General features: G+C 35.5%; 1 pseudogene; it reads left to right on the forward strand.

The window, feature by feature from the left end:
• The first annotated feature begins 4,409 nt into the window (after nucleotides 1-4,409).
• LOC110725739 lies at nucleotides 4,410-9,939 on the forward strand (annotated as a pseudogene).
• The last annotated feature ends 1,493 nt before the right edge of the window (nucleotides 9,940-11,432 follow it).

Here is an 11,432-nt window from a genome sequence, read left to right on the forward strand (position 1 = left end):
AGTTCAGTTCAGTTCAGCTTCAATCAGTTCAGTTCAGTTCAGCTCCAATCAGTTCAGTTCAGCTCTTAATTTTCCTCTCTCATAAAATATTCATTTCAGCTTAGTTCAGTTCAGTTCAGTTCAGTTTAGCTCCAATCAGTTCAGTTCAGTTCAGCTCTTAATTTCCCTCTCTCATAAAATATTCATTTCAGCTTAGTTCAGTTCAGCTCCAATCAGTTCAGTTCAGCTCCAATAAGTTCAGTTCAGCTCAGTTCAGTAAATATGAACAGGCCCTAAACTAAATTGTTTTCTACTATAATTATGTTTATTTTAATCACAAGAATACTCATTGTTACTCTTTTTATTTTATCTTTTTGATAATTGTTTGCTTTTATTGTGTTGATGATTTAACGAATATGATTATGAGATGATTCTGGCCGGAATCTTGTCACTTAATAAACAGTTGATAAAAGGGGACATTTCATCTTAATTTGTTGCTATAACTTTTGGTTATAGACTGTGACATAGATCTAGTACTCCCATTTTATTGGATATTTTCTCATCTACTAGTATTAATGTGACAGAGGTGGATTCACAGCCATTTATTTCGGAGTATGAATCATTACATAAAAGTTATTCTTAGAAAATAAGTCGTCAAGTAATATACAGAATAGCTAGTCGTTACATTATTATATATATGTATCATCAATATATAATTATAGTAATTAAAATTTGTAAATCCGTCTCAAAATTCAAGATAAGAATACTCTAACTAAATTTGAATAAGCTAGCTAGCAAGAAAACTCTTACTTAGGATCTGTTCTCATTGACTGAACTTAGCTGAACTGAACTGAACTGAACTGAACTGAGCTGAACTGAACTGAACTGAACTGAATATTTATAAGAGAAGGAAATTAGGAGCTGAACTGAACTGAACTGAGCTGAACTGAACTGAACTGAACTGAACTGAAATGAATATTTTATAAGAAAAGAAAATTAGGAGCTGAGCTGAACTGAATTGAATTGAACTGAATTGAACTGAATTTCAACGTATGAGAACAAACCCTTAGTTCTATCTATTAATCAATTCTCAGCTCATTGTTGTACTTGAATAAACTCCAAGCTTGATCATAAGTTGCAACATAATCACCCATCCCAAAATTCAGATTATAGTACTACCCAAAAAAAAGCAACATTTTATCATTTAATCCCTATTAATTTAAAAATAAAAGTTGAGGATGTAAAACCTTCTTGACCGTTATCGTTAAAATTGATCTAATCTCTTATGCCTTATCTCTAACCATCATCAATTAAATTGTCTTAAAATTCTTAACACATTAAATTTAGCAATAGCATCAATAACTAACTAAAGAAATTCTTATATGAGACGGTTGCATACGTACAAGTATAAAAATTTCAAAATGTAACTTGTTAGAAGTCTTATATAACATATAATTCGGATACGATTTTTAAGTAATTAGCTTAACTTGCATATCAAGTAATAACATTTTTGGTCTTATTACGTGTGACCATCTTAAGTGTAATACGTACAAATATGAGCTAAAGAGGAGAGGACACGCGTAAGAATGCAATAAATTGAAGGAGTCACATGTAACGGCTCATTGGAGCCTCAAGTCCAACTGCTAAATGAGTCCGTTGTGAAAGTCACGAGTGAAATTGGTCGGTTAACTTTGCTTTGTTGCCCACCTTATTAAATGAATCCAAGCTTCTTGGGAAAACTATTAATGGATTCTAAGCAATTGTGGTATAACAATAATTAAGCTACTTGTACTACTTGATTCATTAATTGTAAGGTTACTCAATTGATTAAGTTTAGGCCATGTCGAGTTCTATTTTAAATGTTTGTTTATTTCAGAAATGATCAAATTAAATAGCTTTATTTGTTCTTACTTATCGTTAAAAAACAAATCTTTAATTTTGTACTCGACTAATTATGATTACGAAGGTTTAATATTTGAAGAGTACACATATAAAAGAGTAACAAAATTTTATTTGGATAATTAATTAGTCTTTCAAAATTTCAAAATCTAATTTAGAAATTAAGATAAAACAAGATGAAATTAGTTAAGCTGCACTCAATTTTAGTCTTTCTTTAACCAAATTTTTGAAATGAGCAAAACACACAAAGTAGAGTAGTGTTGAAATCACTTATAAGCTCAAAGGAAGTCTCACATAGTAGGTCAGTAGTTTTCTAAATCTAAGATGATATTTCGCTCATCTTTTTTCAATGTAAGACAACTAACATGTAAACAATAAAAAAGTTTCAGCGGATACAAAGCACATTTAAAAGCTAGAAATGGAAAATAATCCTACAAAACTTTCAAATGGTTTGAAAATGCTAAGGGGCCGTTTGGTTGGGGGTATTCATCAAAGGGAAAGGGAATCAACCACCCTGATTCCCTTTGTTGATGTTTGTTAGCCCTTTTTTTCATTCCCTTTCCCCCATCCATTCCCCCAAATCCTTCTAAGCCCATTCCCCACCCCCCTAGGTATTTCCATTCCCATTCCCTACCACCACCACGTCACCACCTTCATACCTACCCAACCACCGGAAAACCCAACCACCGTCCTACCCGACCCTCGTCGCCCCTCCCCCGACCCTTGCCAACTCTCATCGACTCTCCCCTGCACCGGAATCGGATTTGTTCGCTGCCCCTTTTCGCACCGGAATCGCACGTCGCTGCCCCTTTTTGCACCTCCCTCAACCCTTTTCGCACCTCCCCCAACCCTCGTCGGAGACTTTCGCACCTCAAACAGCAAGGGAGAATAGTTTCTAGGGTTTATTCGGGGCTGAGGGTGGTTTTTCGGGGTTGAGGGAGGTTTTGCGAGGGGCGAGGAGAGCTGTGCGAGGGGCGGGGATGACCGGCGAAGGGAGGCGAAGGGGGAGGGAGGTGCGACGAGTGGTTTGGTGGCTGGAAACAGTGGAGAGTGAAGGTTTGAGGTGGTTGTGTGGTGGTGGGACTGGTGGCCCTCATTCCCTTTGTTTTTAAGACCAAACAACATAGAAAATTTTAGGTATTTTCATTCCATTCCATATCTTTCCCTTTGTTCATTTCATTCCGATTACCCCTCGCGAACCAAACGGCCCCTAAATACTTTGTACTTTGTATTAGATTAATCTAAGATAAAGGGATCGGATAAGAATTGAAGACTACTATTCATAAATAAGCAATCTTGCTAAAATGGGTAATGTATACTTAGACATCACTCGATTCTTTGATTGGCACATTAGTCTTCTAGGCTATGTAAGTTGCTATTGACAAGCAAGAGCAAAACATCCCCCTCAGCCTTCCTTCATCCTTTCACTATGTACCATAGCCCCCCAATAAAAGTCGACATTTTTACATATATGATCTCTTAGACCCTACCAACCCCACATAGCTTCCATAACTCCAATTTAATCTACTAAAGAATGAAGATTATGCTAGTGTAAGTTTAATTATAATGTAGTTAATTATATTGAAGTCCCATTTGGCTGTTACTAAAAGAAAAAAAAACATCCCATTTGGCCACTATTGGAATGTCAAGATATAAAAAAATATGCATAATTAATACTCTATATATAACTACCTAGCTAGTTTAATAGTATTTCCTAATCCTATTAATTGTTTTTATAAAATAAGATCATGCAAATATTGAGTTATCTATAGTTCTATACAACTCAATATTTAAGTTATAAAGGTTTTTTAATTTAATTATATATATATATATATATATATATATATATATATATATATACTAGTCTTGTGACCCGGCGATGCCCGGGTAGTTTATGGACTTTTAAGATAAAATTATACTACATATTATAATTCAATTTGATTGAAAATAGAATTCTAAATTAACTCTTTTTGCTACAAAGTCAATCTATATTTATCCAACGTGGATACTTGGTGAAAAATTAAAATGTTAAATGATGTTGTCTTGTGGCCTAATTATAAATTTATTATTTGATATTTTATCAAAAATATAACTCTAAACTAATAATCTTATTCTAAAATTCTATTCTATAGAATTCTTACCTAATATTTTTTTTATCTTATGAAATCTATCGAAGGTGGCGCGACACTTGACGGTTTTTTTTTATCACATGAAGTCTATTTAAATTTATCCAAGGTGGCGCGACACTTGGTGAAAAGTTAGAATGCCAAGTGTCGCTATTTCGTGGCCTGACTAAAAGTTTAGCTTTATATATTAGTTATATGATATAATTCATATTTTTTAACGGTGTTTAAAATTTATCAAATTTGTTTATAAAAGAACCTAAAGTTCTTAAGGCCTAATATAACATAATTCGTACCAAATTTCCTTTCAATCCTATTCTTAGGTGGAAGTACTACTAGCAAAGGTTGTAACCAACATCGGAATACCATTAACTTATATGTTATCAAATTTGACCTATATTTTAGATACTTCATGTCAAGACTTATTATGTTGCTATTTCCTAATAATTCGATAATTGACATCTTCATTATTTTTTTTTTTTTAAAAAAGTAAAAGACATGTTTCTAAATCGTATAAAAAAACATAAAAACAAGAAGTAGCACCAAAAAAAAGCCCCACAAATTAGGCAACAGGCAATTAGCTGATCGAAAAATCCAAGCCACCTTCCCATTCTACAAAGTGCCTTCATCCAACCAGAAAGTAAGAATATTTAGTACTCACTACGCTCTCTTTCTCTCTCCTCTAATCTGTTATTCGACCTTGAAAAGCAACCAGACGGCGGTTAAACCTTAAACCCCAAACCAAACTCACCTTCATTATCTTCCATTTATATAAATATTTGATTCTAAATCATATATTATGGACTTAACCCAATTTTACAAGCTACTAAAATATCATCATTGTAACATTTCTCATTTTCTCAATATACTTTGACATTTTTCAATTAATTAATTTCTCGCCGGAAAATGATTCCGACTGATCATGACGGCGGCGATGGGCCGTCGCAGACGGTGGTTGTCGGGGTGAAGATGGATGCTTTAAGTAGAGAGTTGCTTACTTGGTCTCTTGTTAAAGTTGCTCAACCTGGTGATGTTGTGCTTGCTCTTCATGTTCTTGCTCCAAATGGTAAACTTTTCTTTATCATTTTGACTAATTTATGGAAGTTTTTTGTGAATTTTTTATATGGGTGTTCTTAAATTAATGTGAATTTTTCTGGGTTTTAAGTAGATTTTGGTGGGTGTGATTAAACTGATTATGATATTGGATTAGAATGTTGTGGGCACCAATGGTGGATTTTAGTTTTAGGTATTTTTCTGAAATTTTCTAGTGATTTTGTTATCTGGGTATTCTTAAAATGGCGCAATTTTTTCTGGGTTTTAGGTAGAATTTTATGGGTGTGATATTTTGTTATTGAATGTTATGAGCACCAATGGTGGATATCAAATTTGGGTGTTTTTCCAAAATTTCTCATTGTTTTTACTCTAAAATGTTTAAAAATTTCTGGGGTCAAGCCAGAAATTAATGATTTCTTTGTAACAAAAATAAAAACTAAAAATTGGATGATTTTGTCATTGAATTTGATGTTATGGGTAGTAATGGTGAATTTTAAATGTGGGTGTTTCTCTTTGATTTCTCATTTTGTACTACGTATAACTTACTGTTGAAAATATTTGGTTTCTTATGGTTATGGGGGATTTTTTTTTTTTTTTTTTTGGAAATGCAATGATGTGTTCTTGTATGTTTAATTGTAATTTATGATCTTAGAGTTTTTTGAGATTAATTGTTTTTTTTTTTGACTTATGAACAGAAATTTTTGATAATGATGGTAAATCATCGCTTCTTTCACTGGTGAAGGCATTTGATTCTGTTCTTGGTGTATATGAAGGTTTTTGCAACTTGAAACAGGTTAGCGTCTGATCTGTGATTGGCTATGCAGAATTTGGCAGAAAAGGAAACAAAATAAAGGCTGTGTTTTTTAGGAGGAAAATAGTTTGAGAAGTATTTTAATTTCCCAACAGATTTACCTTACAAACCAAATAAATGAAAATCGGATAATTAGTTTCTTCGAAATATTTGGATCAGACAGAGCCTACTAAGATAAGCTGAGTCCTGCACAAGTAAAATTTTGTGGGGCTGATTCTAAGTTGCTAAGTTGCTAAATTGGTATCTTTGTTTGTAGGTTGATCTTAAGCTGAAGATATGCCGTGGTTCATCAGTCCGTAAAATTATAGTCCGTGAAGCGAATTCATATGCTGCTAATAAAGTTATAGTTGGTACTGCTGTTAAACATCACACCATCCGCTCATCTACTTCAGTGGCCAAGTATTGTGCCAAGAAATTACCTCAGGACTGTTCTGTTCTTGCTGTTCGTAATGGGAAAGTTGTCTTCCAAAGAGAAGCCACTGCTGCTGCAGGAAAACGCAAGGATTCGAAAGGTTGTAAGCAGTCTATCCACTTAGTTTGTATTCAAGTTGTTTCTGAATGTCGTGACATATGTTTGGAGGTAGAAGAGGATAATTTGGATTGGGTTCAGTTTGGGATAATTTAGCTGAGTCATTTGGTTCGGGTCAATGGGGTCTAGTCACATTTATGTCTATTGTAAATTGTAGTTTACAAAGGAATAAATCAATTTCGATCCTAGTAATATTCATGTTGGGTCAAGTCATTTTCAATTCAGGTAAAAAAAGGGCCATCAGGTCGGATACAGCTTGGGTGTGGGTTGATCATTTGGGTTAATTGAATTTTAGTAGATATATAGATATCTGAATATTTCATTTTATTCAGGGGCCAATGATCAGCAGAATAGTATCTTGGAAGGACTTCAAAGATCATCAACTATCAACTCAATACTCAACAATGATGATGCAGATATTTCACCTAAAGTGGTATGTGATGAAGGTATAGATGAAGATTTGGAGCAAACCAGGCTAAAAATTGACGCTTTGCGTCCAGAAATGCTGACAACACAGACTTGTTGTATTTGTTCTCATTCATTTTCTTCAAATAGTTCCCTCCCTTGCACCAGCATGACTGAAGAGCCTGGTGATAATAATCAAGAAGACAACTCTAAGGCTTTAGTTCCATTCCAGAAGTTGGAAGCAGCATCAAGCTCAGTTTCGTTGCTGGTAAAAGAATTGCCTGAACTTAGACCGGGTTGGCCACTCCTTAGACGTAGATTGTTGTCTGCAAGAGAAGGCTCTACATCATCTTCTTCACGTGATATCTCCGTTGTGCAATGGGCAACATCATTGCCCAGCAGACATTATATGTCCACTGTAAGCTCATCTTCAATTGAAAAAAATCGTAAGGAGCATGATGCAAATTCCTGTGATCAAGGAGTACAGAATAATGGTATGGTTCCATCTAGCACTGAAATCCCATCTCACACTCTGGATGAAGATTCTAGAAGTGCACTCAGAGAATTGGAAGGTCTTCATGAGAGGTATTCCTCAACATGTAGGTTGTTTAAGTATGAGGAGCTTCAGTCAGCAACATCAAACTTCATGCCTGGTTTGACTTCTGACACCATTTTTTTCCATTTCAATGATCATGTAGATAATCATTATAGTGCATAATGATTTATAATTTGTTGCTTACAGATAATTTGATTGGAAAAGGAGGCAGTAGTTGGGTTTATCGAGGTACTCTTTCTGATGGCAAAGAATTGGCAGTGAAAATTTTAAAACCTTCTGAGGACGTGTTACAGGAATTTATGATGGAAATTAAGATAATTACTTCCTTACATCATAAGAATATAATCTCCCTCTTTGGGTTCTGTTTTGAGGATAGTAACCTTCTACTGGTCTATGATCTTTTATCCAGAGGAAGCCTCGAAGAGAATCTTCATGGTAGTTTGCTGATCAAGCATTTCTTTAATCATGATGTTATTAGAAGCTGTGTATAGTTGGATGTGATATCAATAAATAGTTCAATAATTATTTGCAGGCGACAAAAAAGACCCTGTTGCATTTGGTTGCAATGAGAGGTTCAAGGTGGCATTGGGTGTGGCTGAGGCGCTTTATTATCTTCACAATAATAGCAGTCAACAAATAATTCATAGGGATGTGAAGTCATCAAATATATTGTTGTCTAAGGATTTTGAACCACGGGTAATGAGCTATGTAACTTGTTGTGCAAATGTTTCTGGTTTCTCTTTTTATGGATGCTCATGGACTTATTGCTTCTATTGTCTTCAGCTCTCTGATTTTGGATTTGCTAAGTGGGCATCAACTTCTTCACATATTACATGTACGGATGTGGCTGGAACATTTGGGTCTGTATTCGGAAACTTCTAAATTTTGTCTTTGTTTTCTGTAACCATCACTACATGTGAACTTGCTTTTAACCTTTTGAAACATGATTTTATAATTTTGCACCTTTTCCTGCATGTATAAATAATTTAATTGTTGGTGCATAATTTGAAATGTGTTTAATCGTTGCAGTTACTTGGCTCCTGAATACTTCATGTACGGCAAAGTGACGGACAAAATTGATGTCTTTGCATTCGGGGTTGTGCTTCTTGAGCTTCTCTCAGGAAGAAAACCCATAAGCAATGAGTTACCAAAAGGTGAAGAGAGCCTAGTTATGTGGGTAGGTTACTCTTCCTGTTCCTGTATGGATTCTCTCCATTGTGCATTATGTTTTGATTTTTCATCTCAATATAACGAGTGTTCATTGTCATCAGGCTAAGCCAATTCTAAATGGCGGTAAAGTTTCCAAGTTGCTAGACCCTTGCTTGGGCAGTAATTATAACCAAGACCAGATTGAACGAATGGTTTTGGCTGCTACCCTTTGCATCAGACGGACACCACGAGCTCGGCCTCATATGAGAGTTGTAAGTTGCAATTTGATTTATGCTTAGAAGTTGAATTTACAAGGATTACAACTAAAGCACTTTAAAGTCTCATTTTTATGTCCACAAGCTGTATTTCCATGTACTGTATTGGTAAATATTTAAGTTTGTGACTGATCTGGGAAGTTCCCTGAGGTAGGACTGAGGGTCAGGCTTTGTTCATTGCCATCCTTAGAGAGAACAAATATCTACAAGCTGCATATTTTTTTGTTTTTGTGAACGTCTTTTTTCCCTTGAATATAGTTATGGTAAAAATAAGGTCTTAACCCGTATCTCTTTTACTCGGAAGTTATTTTTCTCTTAAAACTTCATTTAGTAGTCATACTCATACAGAAGCATATCACTATTTTTGTGAGATAGATTGGCACAAATTTAGTCCCTCGTATCTTACATGTTTCATATACCTTTTTTGTTTTATTTCAAATTTCTAATTTTGTGTTTATTTGAACGATTGTATTCATTCTTTCTAATTTGCTATTCTTGGTCGAGACAGATACTGAAGCTCCTGCAAGGAGACCCTGATACTATAAAATGGGCAAGGTTCCAAGTCAACGCTTCAGACAACATTGACAGGCAGGACGAGGATGGTCTTACACAGATTGATCTCCAGTCACACCTTAGTCTAGCATTGCTTGATGTCGAGGATGATTCTCTCTCCGTGAGCAGCTTGGAGCAACACGTTTCACTTGAAGAGTACCTCCGAGGCAGGTGGAGTCGCTCATCAAGCCTTGACTGAGACGCAGATTTTTCTTGGGAGATCCTAACTATACATGACAACTCAATTTTTTCTGTATATGATATCCTTTTCTTCCCTTTTCCTGAGATCAACAATTAATCCCTACCAGTTCTTGGCCTAATTTGCTTGTATATGTAGTAACAAAGGAGTTGTCGGGTTTACTTACAGTATATCTGACTGCGAGAAATGATGCATTATTCGGTGGTTTTTTTTTTTTTTTGGTATGTTTTCTGTTGTCAAGTGTAAGATAGATAGTGAAATGAAGCTGTGAAGCTGAAACTGTAGCTGTAAAAGGCCTGTTAGACTGTTAGTTCTCTAATATATGGCCGAATCTTGTACATAGATATGTAACATATTGTACTATATAATAAGTGAAAATGAAATAGTTGAGATTGATTGTGTAACTAAAGTGATATTGCACCAAGTATTCTTTCTTATGGTTGATATTGTTTCATTTGCTAGGGCTTATTGATTGCAAAATGCTAATCCTGGACCTGTTTGTTTTTTTCCCTCTCAACGATATCAATGGTTATTCTTTATCTTACACTTCATTTTCAATCAATTGTTTTCCTAACCACACAAAACTAGTGATGATCCAAGATAACTAGATAAGACATTATCTTCTTCGTTTTCAATTATTTTTTTTACAAGTAAAACATTTTTGACAACCTTTAAAAATTAGGAAAATTTGAATTTTGGTACCTCGAATATGGGGGTAATTGAATTTTAGTACCCATCTAAAATTTTATTTTAAATTGGTACCTCCAAAAGTGTAACTTTATAGGTTTTGGTACCTCCGTCCATGTTCCGTTAAGTTTTTCGTTAGTGGGGTCCATTATCTAATTATTTAATAATTTAAATTATTAAAAAAAACATTTTTAAAATAAAAAAACAAAAAAAAACTTATAAAATAAAAAAAAAACCACCAGTCACGCTTCCCTCCTTATTCCAGCCAACGGCGACCACCAAGCCACGGCAGCTGCCGCCGCGACTAGGCACGAAGCCCAGCCACAGCAGCTGCTGCCGCGGCCAGGCACGAAGCCTAGCCACAGCAACTGCCGCCGCGGCCAGGCAGGGGTGCCAATAAACCCACCACCCACGAACCCAAGAACCCAGAAACCCACCACCCACGAACCCACCACACCCCACCACCCACGATCCCCCGAAACCCACAACCCCACCACCCACGAACCCTAAACCCACCACCCACAACCCACGAACCCAGAAACCCATCACCCTACCACCCACGAACCCTGAAACCCACCACCCACAACCCAGAAATTTAACCCTAAAACCCTAAAAATTGATTTGGGGGAAAGGGGGAAGGGGTGATGTCGAGGCAGCCAAGAGTGAGAAAGAGGAGGGAAATCGGCGACGGGAAAGGGAGGGGGTTTTCGATGTGGTGGTTTTCAGATCAGGTGGGTGGGGGGTGGCGTCGGCGCGGGGAGGCAGGGCTGGGTGGCGGGGTACTATTATTTTTTTAAAGTTTTTTTTTAATTATTTTTTAAGTTTTTTTTAATTAAATGTTTTTTCTTTTTTTTAATAAATTAAATTATTAAATAATTAGATAATGGGACCTACTAACGACAAAGTTGACAGAATGCTAACGGAGGTACTGATATCTATAGTTTAGTCATTTTTGAGGTACCAATTTAAAATAAAATTTTAGATGGGTACTAAAATTCAATTACCCCCATTTTCGAGGTACCAAAATCCAAATTTTCCTAAAAATTATAACTAGATATTTTTGGGTTATATACTATGGACTATGAAATACCATGTAATGTGTACTAAATCATGTAATCAGTTAACCATTATCTTTTGTTGGAGTCCTTTCAAAATTTTCGTGGTCAGATAAGAGCATCAATAATGGGGGTTTCTTAGGCGGTTCTTAAGAAAAGA

This window comes from Chenopodium quinoa, unplaced genomic scaffold, assembly GCF_001683475.1.
Source record: "Chenopodium quinoa cultivar QQ74 unplaced genomic scaffold, ASM168347v1, whole genome shotgun sequence".
NCBI lineage: Eukaryota > Viridiplantae > Streptophyta > Magnoliopsida > Caryophyllales > Amaranthaceae > Chenopodium > Chenopodium quinoa.